Genomic DNA, 18,049 nt, shown 5'->3' on the forward strand with positions numbered 1-18,049 from the left:
ATGTAAGTGTTCAATATTAGAAATCATTTCTGAAAGTAATTATCTATCATTCTTCTTTGCCTGTTGTGAAATGCCAGATCTCTATCCTTCCCTTCCCTGCCCGTCCCCCAGCCCTCCTCTCTCTCCTCCCATTTTTCCCCAGAACACTCCAAACCTAGACCACTGAGAATGCGGAATTAAGAAAAGTGACTTAATAGAAATCTGTCTTGCAGCTGAGCTCTAACCAAATAAACAGTGCAGACTGTGCAGTCATGCATAGGCTTAGAGAATAGCACTCATTACTAGCAAATTATGATGTCGAAAGCCGGCTCAGTAGAAATATTGATTTCAAAGTATGGTGAGAGCAGTGGAATGTAGTAGTTAAAGAAGGCTGGAGTGGTTTTGCGAGTAACTTTGATTTATTTCATTGCCCCGCAGTTCATATGTCAGAGAGGTGCAGCAGGTGGCCAGCTCTGCAGGGAGGACTGGTTGCCTTGCTTAGCAAAACAGGAGCTGCCTAATACTCGGAAGAATGGTGATAAAGCTGACTGTTATTCATTGCTTTATTTAGCTGATTATAGCTAGCCAGGGAGCAATCAATAAGTGTAGTCAGTAGTAAATTGTACGCTAGTGGTTACCACCTATTATCTGAGGAGCTTGGGTGACAATTGTCAGCACAGCCTCTGTCCTAAGCAAATTAGTTGCTTAAAGCAGAGATTATAGATAAAGGTAGAGGGTGGACAATCACCCTCTGAGCACAGAGGAGGTTGGGGAAAGATGAGGCTATTTCATTCATTGATGGAGAAAGCTCTGGAGCAAATTAAGGGGCAAATATTCCCCGCCCCCACTCTGAATTCTTGGCTCTCCTTCATCGTCTGAGAGATGACAGGACCTCGCAGGGGGTGGGGGTGGAGTGGAACACCTCATTGGTGATAGGCTAGTGAAAGTATAGGAACTCAGCATCCTCATAAGCAAGAAAGTAAGTAGCAGAGCAGCAGAGGGAAAAGAAAGAGGATGATGCAATGTTTCCCCAGAGAGCGATGGCTACTGGGCAGTATAGAAATGAAATGAAATGAATGAATGAATAAATGAATGAATGAATGAATAAATAATTCAGTCCTAATCATGACCTTATATTAGCATGGCTTGCAGCAATGGGAGAAAATGGGAGAACTCACCAACTCTTCCTGTTCACATAGAATCATATAATAGTAGGGTTGGAAGGGGCCTATAAGACTGTCAAGTCCAACCCCCTGCTCAATGCAGGAATCCAAGTGAGAGCATCCCTGACAGATGGCTGTCCAGCCTCGTCTTGAATGCCTCCACTGTGGGAAAGCCCACCACCTCCCTAGGTAATTGGTTCCATTGTTGTATTGCTCTAACAGTCAAGATGTTTTTCCTGATGTTCACATGGAATCTGGCTTCCTGTCACTTGAGCCCATTATTCCATGTCCTGCACTCTGGGATGATGGAGAAGAGATCCTGACCTTCTTCACTGTGACAGCCTTTCAAGTACTTGAAGTGTGCTATCATATCTCCCCTCAATCTTCTCAAGGCTAAACATGCCCAGTTCTTTCAGTCTCTCTTCATAGAGCTTTGTTTCTAGTCCCCTGATCATCTTTGTTGCCCTCCTCTGAACCCTCTCCAGTTTGTCTGCATCCTTCTTAAAGTGTGGCGCCCAGAACTGGACACAGTACTCAAGATGAGGCCTAACCAGTGCTGAGTAGAGGGGAACTATTTGGAAGCTATACTTCTGTTAATGCAGCCCAAAATAGGATTTGCCTTTTTTGCAGCAACATCACATTGTTGGCTCATATTCAGCTTGTGATCGACAACAATTCCAAGATCCTTCTCGCTTGTAGTATTTTTGAGCCAAGTATTCCCCATCTTGTAACTGTGTATTTGGTTTTTTTTTTCCTAGGTGCAGAACTTGGCATTTATCCCTCTCAAATGTCATTCTATTGTCTTCTGCCCAGCACTCCAGCCTATCAAGATTAAACATCTTCTGTTTAATCTTGATACCATGAAGACTCCAACCATGACACTCTACTCATTATGGATGTATACAAATCAAAACTGAAGAAATTGATGCATTTGCAAGCAGGCTATTCAAATGTTCAGCACACCAAATAATGGAAAGCAGTAACTATTTCTTTTCTTTTATGGAGGTTTGGCATGCAAGGAGTAATAGTGTGGTTTTTTATTTGTTTGGGACTCCTCACTCCCCATTGATAGTTCAGTTAAGAAACTGATAGAGTGTCATTTCACACTGCTGGAGACAATATGTGTTTTAAGCAACTGTGTGCATGGCATACTATTAAAAGAACTAAGACACATCTGATTTTCCAAGGTCTTTGTTTCAACTAGCTCTCAAAGAATGCTGTGTCCTTCTGATGACATCATTGGGTTATACTCCTGAACAAGCAGCACCAATGGCATGCTTTTGATGTCCACACATACTCCCTAATAACATCTGATCTCACTATGGGAAGTGGCTCTGAGTTTGCTGTGTATAGGTGGGAGGGACATTTCAGCACAACTGTGTTGCATTGGCACTGTGAATTGACTATACACTGTCTTCTTACTATTTCTTAGACTACACAAGGCAGGCCAGTATTAGGGGCCCTGTCAGGGATATGTATATGGGTGTCTATATGTTACCAGCACCTGCATGGAGCCTGAATCCAATAGTTAAGGGCCAAAGCACATGTTACATAATGGCATAGCATGTATCTGAGCCTGATAGTTTAATTTAGTTTAGTGTAACTGTGCATGGCCCTGATTAGGATTGGGACCAGCATGCACCTGGAAGGGAAGATTAAACCTTCCTCCCATTTCACCACACCCAGGTTTAAAAAAGAAAACCACTCTCCATTGGCATCAGTGGAGACTTCCCCCTTTTAACCCCCCCCCCCGAGGTCTCTGTGTGTGGATTTTTGTAGTGAAATCAGGGAAAATTTAACCCTTCTCTCCCAGAGCATAGGGTGGTCAGAATCTGAATTGGAGCTGTGCATGCTTACACTAGACAAGCCTCAGCTACACACTACACGATTAGTATAACGTGTAGTTTGGCTCTAAGATTCAACAGACAACACAAGGTGTTTTCAGTCCAACTACAGAGAGATGCCACAAAACAGGTAAGCCTTGTGAAGGTACTCAGCCTGCACCCATGGGGGCTAAAAGGGTCGTTGGGATGAGGAAGTGCACACAAGCTTTGCCTGCAATGTCCATGGGCCTGCAGACACTGCAAAAGACCTTTGCATGTTTAGCGCTAAGCCCTGCATGGGTTTGCAAGCACATTTGGCTTACAAGCCTCCCTGTGATCAGGAACACCAGTCACAGGGTAGTTTGTAAACCTGTTCTGCTGAATGCAGTTGCAACCCCCCTGCAGACCTTCATGCTCAATATGCAATGATCTACAGAGGGGCCAGGCACATGGAGAGGTTGAAGGCAGGACTTGCAACCATCTGAGCCTGAGCCACACTTTTAACCCTCACGTGTGCCAGCTGAGCGCCTGCACAGAGCTGTAGAGAATGACTGAACTATCCAAAATACGTAGGCCACCATGAGGATGACATCTTATGAAGAGAAAATACTGACTGTCTGCTTGGGCTTCATGAGGTAAATCTTCCACTAAAGCCAGAAGTGTGAAAAGAGAAAAGACTTTAGAAGTCCAGGAGTTCATGCAAGGTCTTAAGAGCAGAGGATGTTTAACAACAACAACAACAACAACTGCAACAACTAACAAAGACTTTAGATTAAATTCTGCAATCTGCTCTAGGGTCCTATTCAGTTTTAGTGTAGAAAAGACATAACCCAGAACTGGATGAGGTAGAAAATCTGTGTCTAGGCTGTATCATTTCAAAGTGAGGTAGGGGTTAACAAAATTGAATATGAGCTTCCATACAAGTTTTTTGCTCCACAATAGTAAACTTGGGTTCTAACTTAGCCCATTTTCTGACATTCTAAGCCCTATTCAGGCATTCTGTACCTGAACAGAGCAAATATGTCAGAGGAGGGAGCACTCTAATCATGTCCCTCTGTGTCATCACATTTGTCACCCTGTATTTGCGGAGGGTGACAGACTGAAGAGGAGAACCAGAATGATGGAAAACCAGGGTTCTGGTGCATGTGGAGAGCCTCTACAGATACAAGAGGCTCTCCTCTTCAAACTGTCACCCTCCATGAGTACAGAGGACAGATGTGACAACAGATGTGACACCTGGGCTAGAATGCTCCCTCTCCTCACGTATTAGCTCTATTCAAGTGCAAAACACTGAATAGGGCTCCAGTTGTCTAGGAATCTCTCTCTCTCCCCCCGAAGTTTGACTGCTGCAGTATGAAAAAAATGATGCATTTACCTTAACGTAGCTACAAACATGCCTTCAAGCTAGACCTAGTTCACAAAATATGCTATCAAGTATGCTCAGAAATTACTGCAGTGTACTCTGTGGAAGCTACTAGTGTAGTGTGAATATAGAAGAACAGAGATAAAGGAGTGTCTCTATATCTTAATAGTTTAAAGATATTTGGGGGGGAGTAAAGTTCACAGTAGGACTACTATATTACACCACTTTCACTTAGTCAATAGTCTAGGGATCACTAGGAATCAGAAAATGTCTCAGTCCAATATCCCTAATCTGTGTCTGTCCATGGCACTACTGTGGGGCATTCTGTCCCATTATAATGTTGATTATTTGGCAACTTTGGCCCTGTTCAAGCCTTCACTTGAATGCATGAGAGTTTAAAGTGGGTAGAGCAACAGGGCTCTATATCTCCCTGTGCACAGGCTGCAACCTCCTCAGTTCAGACCTTGCCAAGGTGAATCAGCAATATCTGAAAGGGGGTTCTACTCACACTCACTTAAATGTGAGTTGAACTCTTTGTGTGATTTGGATCTCTGATAAGGCAGGGTCCGGTAAGTTCTGGTCTGTTTCCCGCCTCCCAGCTGAGCACAGCAGAGCAGAGCAGAGCAGAGGGAGCTGCTCCAGCTGGTGCAGAGACTACAGAAGCAAGCAAGCTCCCAGAGAGAGAGCAACCAGAGCAAGCAAACAGGGGGAGCAAACAGGAGTTGGCCAGGGGAGTTGCAGTGGTAGAAGAGACAAAAGAGACAAAGGAGATAAAGAGGTAAGTGGGCTGGAGGAAGCCCAGGGGGCTGCCCTTTATCCTTCTGAGTGGCTGTGAGCTCACCAGGTGCTCTTGAGAGCGCCAACTGAATTGTAGGGATGTACAAATTGTGTACCTTCCATGCCGCTTGACTTCCGCAGTTTGTGGCCAGTGCTCCGTACCACCGTTTGCAAGCCCCCAGAATTCTCCTCTTTTTTTTCCGCTCCAAGAATTACGAAGATAAATCCGTACTGACAGCCATAATTCTGCATAACTTCCATAAGAAAGGCTATTTTTCGTAGATATTTACGTATTTTTTCCCCTGCCCTGAGACATGCAGTAATTACTTTCAGCCAAAACACTTCCTCCTCCTCAGGGCTTCCCAAAACAAGGCTGCCCTAGGTGTGCCTGAGCGATGCACTCTTGGTTTAAAGCAATGCTGTTTGAAAGAAAGAAAGAAAGAAAGAAAGAAAGAACCTTTTAAAATGACCATGCCGGTCTGGAGCCCTGCACGAGGTATTATTCCCCCTGCTAGGCTTTCTATTTCCACATCCAGCCTTGTTGGTGACATTGTGAGGCTAAAATGGAGAGGAGAACCAACTCTGTGCATGTCTACTCAGAAGTAAGTCTTACTGAGTTCAATGCAACTTACTCCCACACATGTCAGCACCCCACTTGCCCCCAGCTCAGCTTTGTATTTCCACATCCAGCTCGTTATCAAACCTGTTAGTTATCTCACTGGGTGACTTTGGGTTGGACTCTCACCACTGCACCACACTTCTGTTATGAAACTCATGAAGAAAAAGAGACAGAATAATGGAAAGTTCTTTCTGAAGTAGTCACACTTCATTTGTAGAAATGCAGCATGAAGGGAAAGATCAGCAACCTTCTCTTTGTTTGAATAAAAAGCACACTCTGCACATGTTCAGGGAATGGACAAAATGAGGAATAAACATACCAGGGAATATGAAGAACTATATTCTTCCATTTATCAAAGAGTTCTTGGACAGAATGGTGGAACTACAGCACCAAAGGGAAGACCAGAAGCTTGAAGAGCAACAGCAAGATGAGGCAGAAGTGGGAAATGCTGAGGTGAGGGAAAATGCACTAGAGGATACTCCTTGGAAAAGTGTGACAGTTAGGAGCAGAAGAACTAGACACCACTCTATACCAGTGGAAGCAGTGGAGCTGTGGAACCGATTCCAGGTACTTGAGGATGAGACTGGAGGACAGCCTGCAGAGGAAGAATCACAAGGGAACCTACATGAGAGTGAGCAAGAGGCTGAAAGTCAGAAAAGCAGAGGTGATGAAACCAAGGCCGACAACAACAAGAAGAGAAGAGTAGTAGTAGTGGGAGACTCCTTGCTGCGTAGGATTGAAACCTAAGTATGTCGCGAAGACCCATGGACTCACCAGGTATGTTGTCTCCCAGGAGGATGGATTAGAGACATGACTGAAAGGTTGCCTGCACTCATAAAGCCCACTGACAGGTATCCCTTTCTCCTTATCCATGTGGGAACAAATGATACTGCCAAGCGGAGCTACGAAGAAATCACATCAGACTTTGAAGCTTTGGGAAGGAAACACAAGAACTTTGGGGCCCAGATAGCTTTCTCATCCATCCTTCCAGTAGTTAGAAGAGGGGTAGATAGGGATGGCAGAGAATTCCACCACAGACTCCTGTGAGGTTGAAATCCAGTGAATTCAGACCCCCGGAGTCCGTGGAGGAACAGAGCAATCCCCCCTGCCACCCTGCGATGTCTTTGCGGACCAGCATCTACTTGCCTCTGGTGGGCCTGGATCTGGCTGCTGCTGTCTGCCATCCAGTCTGTGGCCGCGAATGGCGTCCTGTGTAGCAGATGCTATTTGCATCCCCACTTTAGCCGTGATAGGCTACATAAATATTTACGTAGCCTATCACAGCAAAGAGCAGGGACGCAAATGGCATCTGCTATGCCATTTGCATCCCTGCTGTTTGCCATGATAGGCTATGTAAATATTTACATAGCCTATCACAGCAAAGCAGGGATGCAAATGGCATCCCCTACGCGGGACGCCATTTGCAGCTGCAGCCCGGCAACAGACAGAAGTCCAGCTGCGGGCGGCTCCGTCCAGCGGCTCCACGGACTCGCCGCGGAGTTGAGCTGGCCAAGGAGGATTCCAGGGGGGAGAAACGGATTGTATCCCCCCCCAGCGGACCCGCTGCAGACGCAGATAAGTGGGGTTTCGTACACCCCTAGCATAGAAAGGCAAAGAAAAATACTCCAGGTGAATGATTGGCTACAAAGGTGGTGCTGGTGTGAGAGATTTGGATTCTAGGACCATGGGCTATACTTCCTGGAAGATGGGCTGTTGGCAAGGGATGGGTTGCCCCTTACAACGGCTGGGAAAAATGTGTTTAGCCACAGCATGAAGAACTTCATCAGGAGGGCTTTAAACTGAATCCTATGGGGAAGGGAGATGTAAAGTTGGGGGTAACACTGGATGAAGGCTCATGCACTGCAATGGAGAGAACAGCTCTAATAGAGCCCAATAATAGTCTTCAGAAACATGTAGGAAGAAAGCCAAACTATAAAGCACATGGTCCTCGATGTCTATATACTAATGCCCAGAGTATGGGAAACAAACAGAACCAACTTGAACTCTTAATACAAGAGGGAAATTATGACTTGATAGGTATAACTGAGACTTGGTGGGATGACTCTCATGACTGGAATACAGCAGTTGAAAGATATAACTTGTTCAAAAAGAACAGGAGGAACAGAAAGGGAGGTGGGGTTTCACTGTATGTGAAAAATACATATCTCTGCACAGAAATACAGGACGATGAGCTTGGTAGCCCCATTGAGAGCATCTGGGTTAAAATAAATGCAGCAAAGAATGAAAGGAACATGGTGGTTGGAGTGTACTACTGGCCACCCAATCAAGGAGAAGACAAGGATGAAACTTTTGAAAAGCAGATAGCCAATGTTTCAAGGAAGTATGATGTAGTAGTAATGGAGGACTTCAATTTCCCCGAAATTTGTTGGGAGACAAATTCTGCAAAACATGGCCCCTCCAGGAAATTCCTGACTTGTGTGGCAGATAACTTCCACCTACAGAAAGTAGAGGAAGGAACTAGAGGATCGGCTATCCTTGACTTGATCCTAACCAACAGAGATGACTTAGTGGATAAAGTAGCAGTTACAGGAACTCTGGGGGAAAGCGACCATGTTATACTTGACTTCTTGGTTCTAAGGGAAGCAAAAGCCAAGTGTAGTCAAACGCGTACCCTGGATTTTAGGAAAGCTGATTTTCATAAACTCAGAACAATGATAAGTAAGGTCCCATGGCAAGAGACTCTAACGAGAAAAGGAGTCCAAGATAGGGATGTCAGAGAAATCCACTGCGGATTCAAATGAGGCTGTATTCTTTGGAATCCAGCCTCAGGAATCTGCAGTGGATCGGGACCACTTACCGCCACTCCAGGAGGACTGGAGGCAGAATAGCACTCGGCTGCTTCTTGCCAGCCAGAGCCGTGTGCCTCCTCCCTGTCCCTGCCAATTGCCATGTCTTAAAAAAACAAAAACAAAAAAATGTAGTGATGTACGAAGCGACTTACCTGTTTGCGAATGTGATTCACGGTGGGGGGGCGGTGCTCCGTCCCTCCCCCCGGAATCCTCAATGGGGGGGAGGTGATCCGGTCCTCCACCCTGGAATCTCGCCCATCCGGCTCCGCTCCACGGCAGCTCCGTGGAGCAGCCGCCCAGGGCCGGCCAGGCTGCTGTGGACGTAAATGGTGGCCGCCATAGCAGCTGCCATTTGTGTCCAACCAAGCAGCCATGATAGGCTACGGAAGTATTTACGTAGCCTATCACAGCTAACCCCCCAAAAAAAACCAGCGTACGCAAATGGCGGCTATGGTGGCCGCCATTTGCGTTCCCTATTTTTCGCCATTCTAGCCTACATAAATATTACAGCGAAAAAAAGGGGAATGCAAATAGCGCCCACTATGCTATTTGCGGTTCCCTTTTTTTTTTAGCCGTAATTGCCTATGTAAATATTTATGTATGCTAAAACGGCAAAAAAAAGGGAACGCAAATGGTGGCTGCCATAGCCGCTGCCATTAGCGTACACTGTTGTTGGGTTTTTTTGCCGTGATAGGCTACATAAATATTTACATAGCCTATCACGGCAAAATACAGGGATGAAAATGGCAGCCGCTACGGCCACCGCCATTTGCATCCCTGCAGGCTGCCCAGTGGCCGGATGTCCGGCTGCAGGCGGCCCTAGCCGGTGGCGCCGCAGAATCTCTGCAGAGCGGAGCGGGCCAGAGAGAATTTAGGGGGAGGGACGGAGCGCCTCCCCCCCACTGCGAATGTCACCCTTCAAAAAGGTAAGTGACTTTTGTACATCCCTAGATTCACAGCTCTATTTTGCGTATAAGTCTATGGGCACATCCTGCCGAACGCCATTTTTTATTTTTAAAAATAGAGCCGTGAATCTTGCGACCTCAGCAAAGCTTTCCACAAAGTGCCCCATGATATCCTGATGAACAAACTAGCTCAAAGTGGGCTAGATGAAACAACGATCCGGTGGATCCACAGTTGGCTACAGAATCGGACTCAATGAGTGCTTATCAATGGGACCTTCTCAAACTGGGGAGAGGTAACGAGTGGGGTACTGCAGGGCTCAGTCCTGGGCCCAGTGCTCTTCCACATTTGTATTAATGACTTGGAGGAGGAGGTGCAGGGAATGCTGATCAAATTTGTAAATGACACCAAATTGGGCGGGATAGCTAATACTTTGGAAAACAGAAACAAAATTCAAAGTGATCTGGATAAACTGGAGTGCTGGGCAGAAAACAACAGAATGACATTGAATACGGATAAATGCCAAGTTCTGCACCTAGGAAAAAGAAACCAAATGCACAGTTACAAGATGCGGGATACGTGGCTCAACCACACTACAAGCGAGAAGGATCTTGGAATTGTTGTCGAACACAAGCTGAAGATGAGCCAACAATGTGATGTGGCTGCAAAAAAGGCAAATGCTCTTTTGGGCTGCATTAATAGAAGCATAACTTCCAAATCCTGGGAAGTACTAGTTCCCCTCTACTCAGCACTGGTTAGGCCTCATCTGGAGTACTGTGTCAAGTTCTGGGCACCAAGAAGGATGCAGACAAACTGATTCTTTGATTCTCAGCTGAGGAAAGTGGGGCCCATGCACTGGGAGACATAGGAGGTGGAGCTATTGGGCACAGCCCTGTCGATGTACGGACTTTAAGCCCATATGTGTTCAGGCCTGAACAGGGCAACAGTCGGGTCTCAAACTGCTGACCTGCTGACCTTCCAGTCTGAAGTTCAGCGTCTTAACCACTAAGCCACCACGGCCCCTTTACGTAGGGAGATGTCAGTTTAATTTGTTTCATCTGGGCCTCTCTCAAGTGTGGGTCCGTTGACTGAACCAAGGTTTAAAATTACGTAGGGAGACATACAGTAATTTTAAACCTTGGTTCAGTCAACGGACCCACACTTGAGAGAGGCCCAGATGAAACAAATTAAACTGATATCTCCTATGATTATCTCTACATTAGGAATGTTTTTGTGTTCTTCCACATTTTTTTTTAAATCTCAAGTTCTTTGGGTGAATTCTCATAAAAAATGAACTGAAATAAAATTCTCACCTGTCTGCACTAGTCAAATTCAATAGGTAAGCTACTCCCAGCTGTTAAATCTGGGGAGCATATCAGAAAAAAGAGGTGGCGACACTAATTCAGCAATGCAAGCATGGCTGAAGATACAGGGATTCAAACCCAGACTTTAAAGAGCTAAGCATTCAAAGGCCTGGGCCTAGATGGACAAATCTGTCAGTTTTCAGTTTCTCCTACATTCATTCATTCATTCATTCATTTATACCATCTTAAGTTCTTTCTGTTCTGAATATGACAAAATCTGCAAATTTTGAAAAATTCTTATTAAAAATGAACTGAAATGAAATTCCCACCCATCTCTACTCTGCAGTAATGTATCTTCTGTTGATGGTGCTGGAAGTCAAATTAGTCACTTCCTAAATTGAACCTGATATGTCTGTAATTAGCAAATGTATAACAAGCTCTGACTTAGATCCAGCTATATTTTTCCCAAATACAAACTGAGTTAATTTATTTTTTCTGCCCCTGTAGTATACAGTCTGCATGGTTGTGGGAGGATGTCTAATTTCACTCAAGTAGTGTTTTTTCTGTCTAAACATGCATAGGATGGCATAGGATTGCACTCTTGCAGTAATACAAGCTGATCCAAGGGCATTTACCATTTTCTTCTTCATTTCCTTTAACTTATTTGAAGGTAAACAACAACAAAAAAACTCTCTGGGAAGTTGGGAAGTGTGTGTCCTGCCGTGCACTCTTAAAGCATGCCTGGAATTATCCTTGGCCATGGCTCTATGTGTTCACATATGTTGTTCACAGGGGCTGTTGAGGCTTTTACCTTTAAAAAAATTAAAGAAAAAGAACCAATGGTTGTAAGGCCCTTGTTTTTACTGAAAATTTAAATTCAAAGGTTCTTTGAAATCTTGTAATAACAGAACTTTTGTCTGAAGTTAAAGCTTTGGATTGGTAGCTTGGTGAACAAATTACGAATTCTGATGGGGTCAATTTGTCCATCGCTAGTATGTTCTACAGCTCAAGAGAGCCAGTGTGGTGTAGTAGTTAGAGTACTGGATGTGGACTCAGGAGATGTAGGTTCTAGTCCCCACTTGGCCCTGAAGTTCACTGGATGACTTTGGGCCAGTCACTGACTCTCAATCTGACCTACCTCACAGGGCTGTTGTGAGGATTAACTGGAGAGGAGGAGGATTATGTAAGCTGCCTTGGGTTCCTTGCAAGAGGAAAAAATGTGGTATATAAATGCAATACTAATACTAAAATGTAATAAGAAGATATTTAACTGGCAAATTAATTAGGCGTTACTGTTGTGCATACAGGTTGCTTAAATGCCATTGACTTTGATGCGAATTATGTGCAGGTTTACAGCATTAGTAAATATTTAGTAAATTAGTAATTAGTAAATATTTACAGAGATGACTTAGTGGATAAACTAGCAGTTACAGGAACTCTGGGGGAAAGTGACCATGTTGTACTTGAGTTCTTGGTTCTAAGGGAAGCAAAAGCCAAGTGTAGTCAAACGCATACCCTGGATTTTAGGAAAGCTGATTTTAATGAACTCAGAACAATGATCAGTAAGGTCCCATGGCAAGCGATGCTAACATGAAAAGGAGTCCAAGATGGGTGGGAGCTTTTAAAAAAGGAAATTCTCAAGGCACAATCACAAACAATTCCAACAAGAAGAAAAGGTGGAAGATAACAGAACAAGCCAATGTGGCTTCACAAAAAGCTTAGGGATGACCTGAAAACAAAAAAGGACACATATAGGAAGTGGAAAGAAGGCCAAGCAACAAAGGAAGAGTACAGGCAGGTAGCACAGAATTGCAGGGATGGCGTCAGGAAGGCTAAAGCTGAGAACGAGCTGAGGTTAGCGAGGGATGTTAAAAACAACAAAAAGGCTTTCTTCAGCTACGTGCATAGTAAAAGGCGGAAGAAAGAAAAATGGTTCTTCAGCTATTAAATAAGGATGGCAAAATGATAACAGAGTTCAAAGAAAAGGCAGAGGTGCTCAATTCCTACTTTGGCTCAGTCTTCTCCCAAAAGAGGGTCTATGACCCCTCTGGCAAAGGCGAAGTACAGGCTGAAGGGGCAGGATTGCAGCTTGAGATCGATAGGCATATGGTCAAGGAACACCTAATTACTTGGCATGAGTTCAGATCTCCAGGGCCACATGAACTGCATCCTGGAGTAATAAAGGAACTGGCAGAAGAACTCTCAGAACCGCTGTCTATTCTCTTTGAGAAATCATGGAGGATGGGGGAAGTGCCAGATGACTGGAGAAGGGCTAACGTTGCCCCTATCTTCCAAAAGGGTAAAAAGGAGGAACCTGGGAACTACAGACCAATCAGTCTGACATCAATCCCTGGGAAAATTCTGGAGAAGATGAGAAAGCAATCCATCTGGAAGCACCTTGAAAGCAATGCAGTGATTATTCAAAGCCAACATGGATTTGTCAAAAACAAGTCCTGCCAGACAAATCTGATCTCATTTTTTGATCAAGTAACCTCCCTTTTAGACCATGGGAATGCTGTAGACATCATATACCTTGACTTCAGCAAAGCTTTCAACAAAGTGCCCCATGATATCCTGATGAGCAAACTAGTTCAAAGTGGGCTAGATGAAACAACGGTCCAGTGGGTCCACAGTTGGCTACAGAATTGGACTCAAAGAGTGCTTATCAGTGGGACCTTCTCAAACTGGGGAGAGGTAACGAGTGGGGTACCGCAGGGCTCAGTCCTGGGCCCAGTGCTCTTCCACATTTTTATTAATGACTTGGAGGAGGAGGAGGTGCAGGGAATGCTGATCAGATTTGCAGATGACACCAAATTGGGCAGGATAGCTAATACTTTGGAAGACAGAAACAAAATTCAAAGTGATCTGGATAGACTGGAGCGTTGGGCAGAAAACAACAGAATGACATTTCATAGGGATAAATGCCAAGTTGTGCACATAGGAAAAAGAAACCAAATGCACTGTTACAAGATGGGGGATACGTGGCTCAACAACATGACAAGCGAGAAAGATCTTGGAATTGTTGTCAATCACAAGCTGAATATGAGCCAACAATGTGATGTGGCTGCAAAAAAGGCAAATGCTCTTTTGAGCTGCTTTAATAGAAACATAGCTTCCAAATCCTGGGAAGTACTAGTTCCCCTCTACTCAGCACTGGTTAGGCCTCATCTGGAGTACTGTGTCCAGTTCTGGGCACCACACTTTAAGAAGGATGCAGACAAACTGGAGAGGGTCCAGAGGAGGGCAACAAAGATGATCAGGGAACTGGAAACAAAGCCCTATGAAGAGAGACTGAAAGAACTGGGCATGTTTAGCCTTGAGAAGAGAAGACTGAGGGGAGATATGATAGCACTCTTCAAGTACTTGAAAGGTTGTCACAGAGAAGAAGGCCAGGATCTCTTCTTAATCATCCCAGGGTGCAGGACACGGAATAATGGGCTCAAGTTATAGGAAGCCAGATTCTGGCTAAACATCAGGAAAAACTTCCTGACTGTGAGAGCAATACGACAATGGAACCAATGACCTAGGGAGGTGGTGGGCTCTCCCACACTGGAGGCCTTCAAGACGAGGCTGGACAGCCATCTGTCAGGGATGCTCTGACTTGTTTTCCTGCCTTGAGCAGGGGGTTGGATTCGATGGCCTTGTAGGCCCCTTCCAGCCCTACTATTCTATGATTCTATGATTCTATGATATCCTCTAACTTGAAACCTAACATTCAGTTAGTAGAATCAACAGGTAACAGTAACCAAAAAATGTCACATGAATTTCTTTCACTGAGACTTTATTTCAATGCATACCTGGAGTTAGGAAAGCAATATACATTACAACCCATATACTTTCTAAGGTCATCCCTTCTGCATTTTTACAAGTAATTCATTGGGACCGAAAGGGTATGAACTCCTCCCATGCATAAATATGACTAATAGGTGATGAAATCTGACATTTCTTGGTGAACCAAAGGCTTGAATCAATGGGTCAATAGTTTATAAGAAATTATAGATAGGGCAATGTTAACCCATATGAAGTATTAACGTTGTTTGGTGTCTGATAGACTGGAAAAAGAATGATAGCTGTATAAAGCAGGGAGTAGGAGTGTATGTATGGAAGCTGGAAGAAAGGGGGACACACACACACACACACACACACACATATTCCGAAACTCACATGTTAAGGCAAGAGCGTATCTTCTCTGCTTTCTTTTATGCTTAATAATAATTCTCTGTTTTACAACTGGGTGATATATATAAAATATTCGGCTTACAGATACATAAAATTAATTACAAACCAGCTAAAGTTGAAGAGTTGTTTTCTTCTTCACAACAGGAATGTTAAAAGAAATCTCCTTTGACATCAAAGCAGGCATATTTCTGAGGTGTGATATCAAGAGGTTTACGAGAAAAACCTCTTTATGCCACCCTTTTCAATCTGTAATGTATGAAATGACTGAATCTCAGAGTCATTGAGCTTTGCAGGATCCTTTAATAATTCCTCATCATGAAACCCTTGTCTACTGTCAATGAGCACTTATATTTTGTGAACAATTCTTAGCTATTATATTCAGGGGAAAACCAGCACAAGATGAGCAAAAGGAAATGGGAATTTTCCTTCTTGAGAGAGGGAGTGGAACTGACCTTCTTAAAAGAGACTCTAAATAGGCCATTCGTGAAAAACCTTGAACCAGATGTAGGAATGTATGGATTTTGTAAAATCTGTTCCATCTGCATTTCTTGGATTTGTCAGGCGCCTTTCATTTCATTGTCTGCTCATTGGCAGAATTGATTTTTTTCCCAATATCTCGAATTTGTGCAAATTCACATTTGTGCAAATGTGCACTTGCACAAATGCACAAATCCCCCACCCAAGTGCAAATCCCCCCAAATGTGCATTTCCATGTGTGGCCTATCAGGGAAATGTGCATTTTTGGCTGGCATGTGTGTGTTTAAATTTTACATATTTTTCTATGATAAAATCTGTGTAAAATTCCGGAAAGTTTTTTTTAAAAAAACAGGCTGCAAATTTGCAGAATCCATGAGACTCAGGAAAAGCTGGTCTGCTGCAAAATCCATGGACTGGATTCATAGAAATCCAAACTCATTTGATTTCATTGCAGATTTGTCTAACATCCCTACCCAGATGGTGTTAACAACTATAGGCCAGTAGCCAGCATCCCCTTCCTGGGCAAAGTGCTTGAGTGGATGGTTGCTGGTCAACTCCAGGCACGCTTGAATCAAACTGATTATCTATACCTATTTCAACTGGGCTTTAGTCCTGGTTTTGGAATGGAAACTACCTTGGTCACCTTTGCTGAGAAAGGGACAGGGGAAGTGTGGCCCTTTTGATTCTCTTGGCTGTCTTGGTATCTTATGGTACCATCAGCTATGGTACACTTCTGGATAGGCTGTCTGGGTTGAAAGTTGGAGGCACTGCATTGCAGTGATTCTGCTCCTACTTGGATAGCCAATTACAGAAGGTGATGCTGGGGGATTATTGCCATGTGCCTTGGCAGCTATTCTATGGGGTTCCACAGGGCTCAATTCTATCCTCCATGCTGTTCAACATCTACATGAAATTGCTGGGGGAGGTTATCCAGGGGTGTGGGATGAGGTGTCATCAATATGTGGATGGCATCCAGCTCTATCTCGCCTTGCCATCAAATCCAGGTGAAGCAGTGGCTGTTCTGAATCAGTGCCTGGGCACATTAATGGACTGGATGCAGGCCAATAAACTGAGATTCAATCCAGACAAGATGGATTACTGTTAGTGGCTGGTTTGTCTACCCAGCTAAGTGATGTTCAACTTGTTCTGGAGTGGGTTGCACTCCCCCTAAAGGATCAGGTTCATACTTTGGGGGTGTTCTTGGATCCAGCATTGTTGCTAGAGGCAGAGGACTCAGTGGCATGGAGCACCTTTTATCAGCTCAGGCTTATCTGGGCAGAGATAGCCTAGCCTGGTAACCTGTTGTTTGGATTACTGCAATGTGTTACATGTTGGGCTGCCTTTGAAAACAGTCCAGAAACTTCAACTAGACCAAAATAGGGCAGCAAGATTGTTAACAGGAACTGGCTAACATGGTCATATTATGCCAGTACTTTACCATCTGGACTGTCTGCCAGCCCATTTCTGGGCCCAGCTCAAAGTGGTGGTATTGAAAGCCCTAAATGGCTTGGGGCCAGGTTACCTGAAGGTTCATTTCCTCCCATATATACATGCCCAAACCCTAAGATCATCTTCAGTGGTCTGTCTCCAGGAGTCCCTGCCAAAGGAAGATGGCTTTTTCTGTTGTGGCTCCCTGGTTGTGGAATAAGCATCCCGGAGAGGCTTGCCTGGAATCTACCTTGTACTCTTTTCAGTGCTAGCTGAAGACCTAATTTTCCTGGGAATTTCAGTCTTTCAATTTCTGTTCTTTTAAATCTGTTGCGGTATTTTAAATCTTTGCACTGCTGTTACAAAAAGAGATGTGTGCAAAAATGCACACATTTTGTAAAAATGTGCACAAAAATGTGTATATTTCAGAAAATGTAGACAAAAGGTTTTTTAAAATGCACACAAAAATGCTTTATTCATTGGAAAAATGCTTGAAAAAATGCACAGTTGAAAAAGTCCACACAAAAAAGTGTAAAAAATGTGTATTTAAAAATGTGCACAACATACATACTTTCATACACATACACAAAAATGCAATCTGATGTGGACTCAGGATAGAACAAACGTAGCATTGGGCTAATGAGAATCTAAGAGAAATCCAGCTTGACAAATTCATCCTCCTGTACATCCGGGTGAACTGAACATGCACCGGACTGGTATTCATCACTGCTTATTTCTGTTGTGGCACCCTGATTGTGGAATAAGCATCCCAGTTGTGGAATAAGCATTGTTGATACCATCAGTAATATATACAGATTTTTAGATTGTCTTAGGACAGCTGTATACAATTGCAGCACATAGGTAGGTCTCTGTTAGACAGGGGAAACAGTTGACTGTCCTGGGAAGAAAATGGCACCTTATGTCTGCATTTATTGATAATGAAACAGTACACCTGTACAAGGTGGAATGATTAGAAAGAGAAGGACTATTTAGACAGATAATGTTGGCACAAATGTCAGATACCTCCTTTTAATGTATTACTTTGCCTTCTCTCACTTTTCTTTTTTAAAGGAGGGGAAGGGATGGAGAAAACCTTTAAAGAAAAATTATCACCTAGAAAGAATTCATAGTCAATCTGAACAGCAAACACAATCCTTGTGTTCAGCAATAAAGGAAGGTGATTGCGAGCGGAGATGGGTTAAAGAAGATGCAGACAACAAGTTT

At 44.0% G+C, this 18,049-nt stretch overlaps 1 long non-coding RNA gene across 1 annotated transcript in view; it reads left to right on the top strand.

Moving 5' to 3' along the window:
* LOC146340092 (uncharacterized) overlaps window positions 1-2,319 on the top strand; it is a 35,629-nt gene extending 33,310 nt beyond the window's left edge. Inside the window, exon 4 of the long non-coding RNA XR_014784463.1 lies at window positions 1,901-2,319. This is a non-coding gene — a long non-coding RNA (uncharacterized LOC146340092). The remainder of the gene's footprint in view (window positions 1-1,900) is intronic.
* Window positions 2,320-18,049: the final 15,730 nt, after the last annotated feature.

The sequence above is a fragment of the Heloderma suspectum genome, chromosome 7 (genome assembly GCF_057233095.1).
Source record: "Heloderma suspectum isolate Gila_16-S chromosome 7, 16-S_ref, whole genome shotgun sequence".
NCBI lineage: Eukaryota > Metazoa > Chordata > Lepidosauria > Squamata > Helodermatidae > Heloderma > Heloderma suspectum.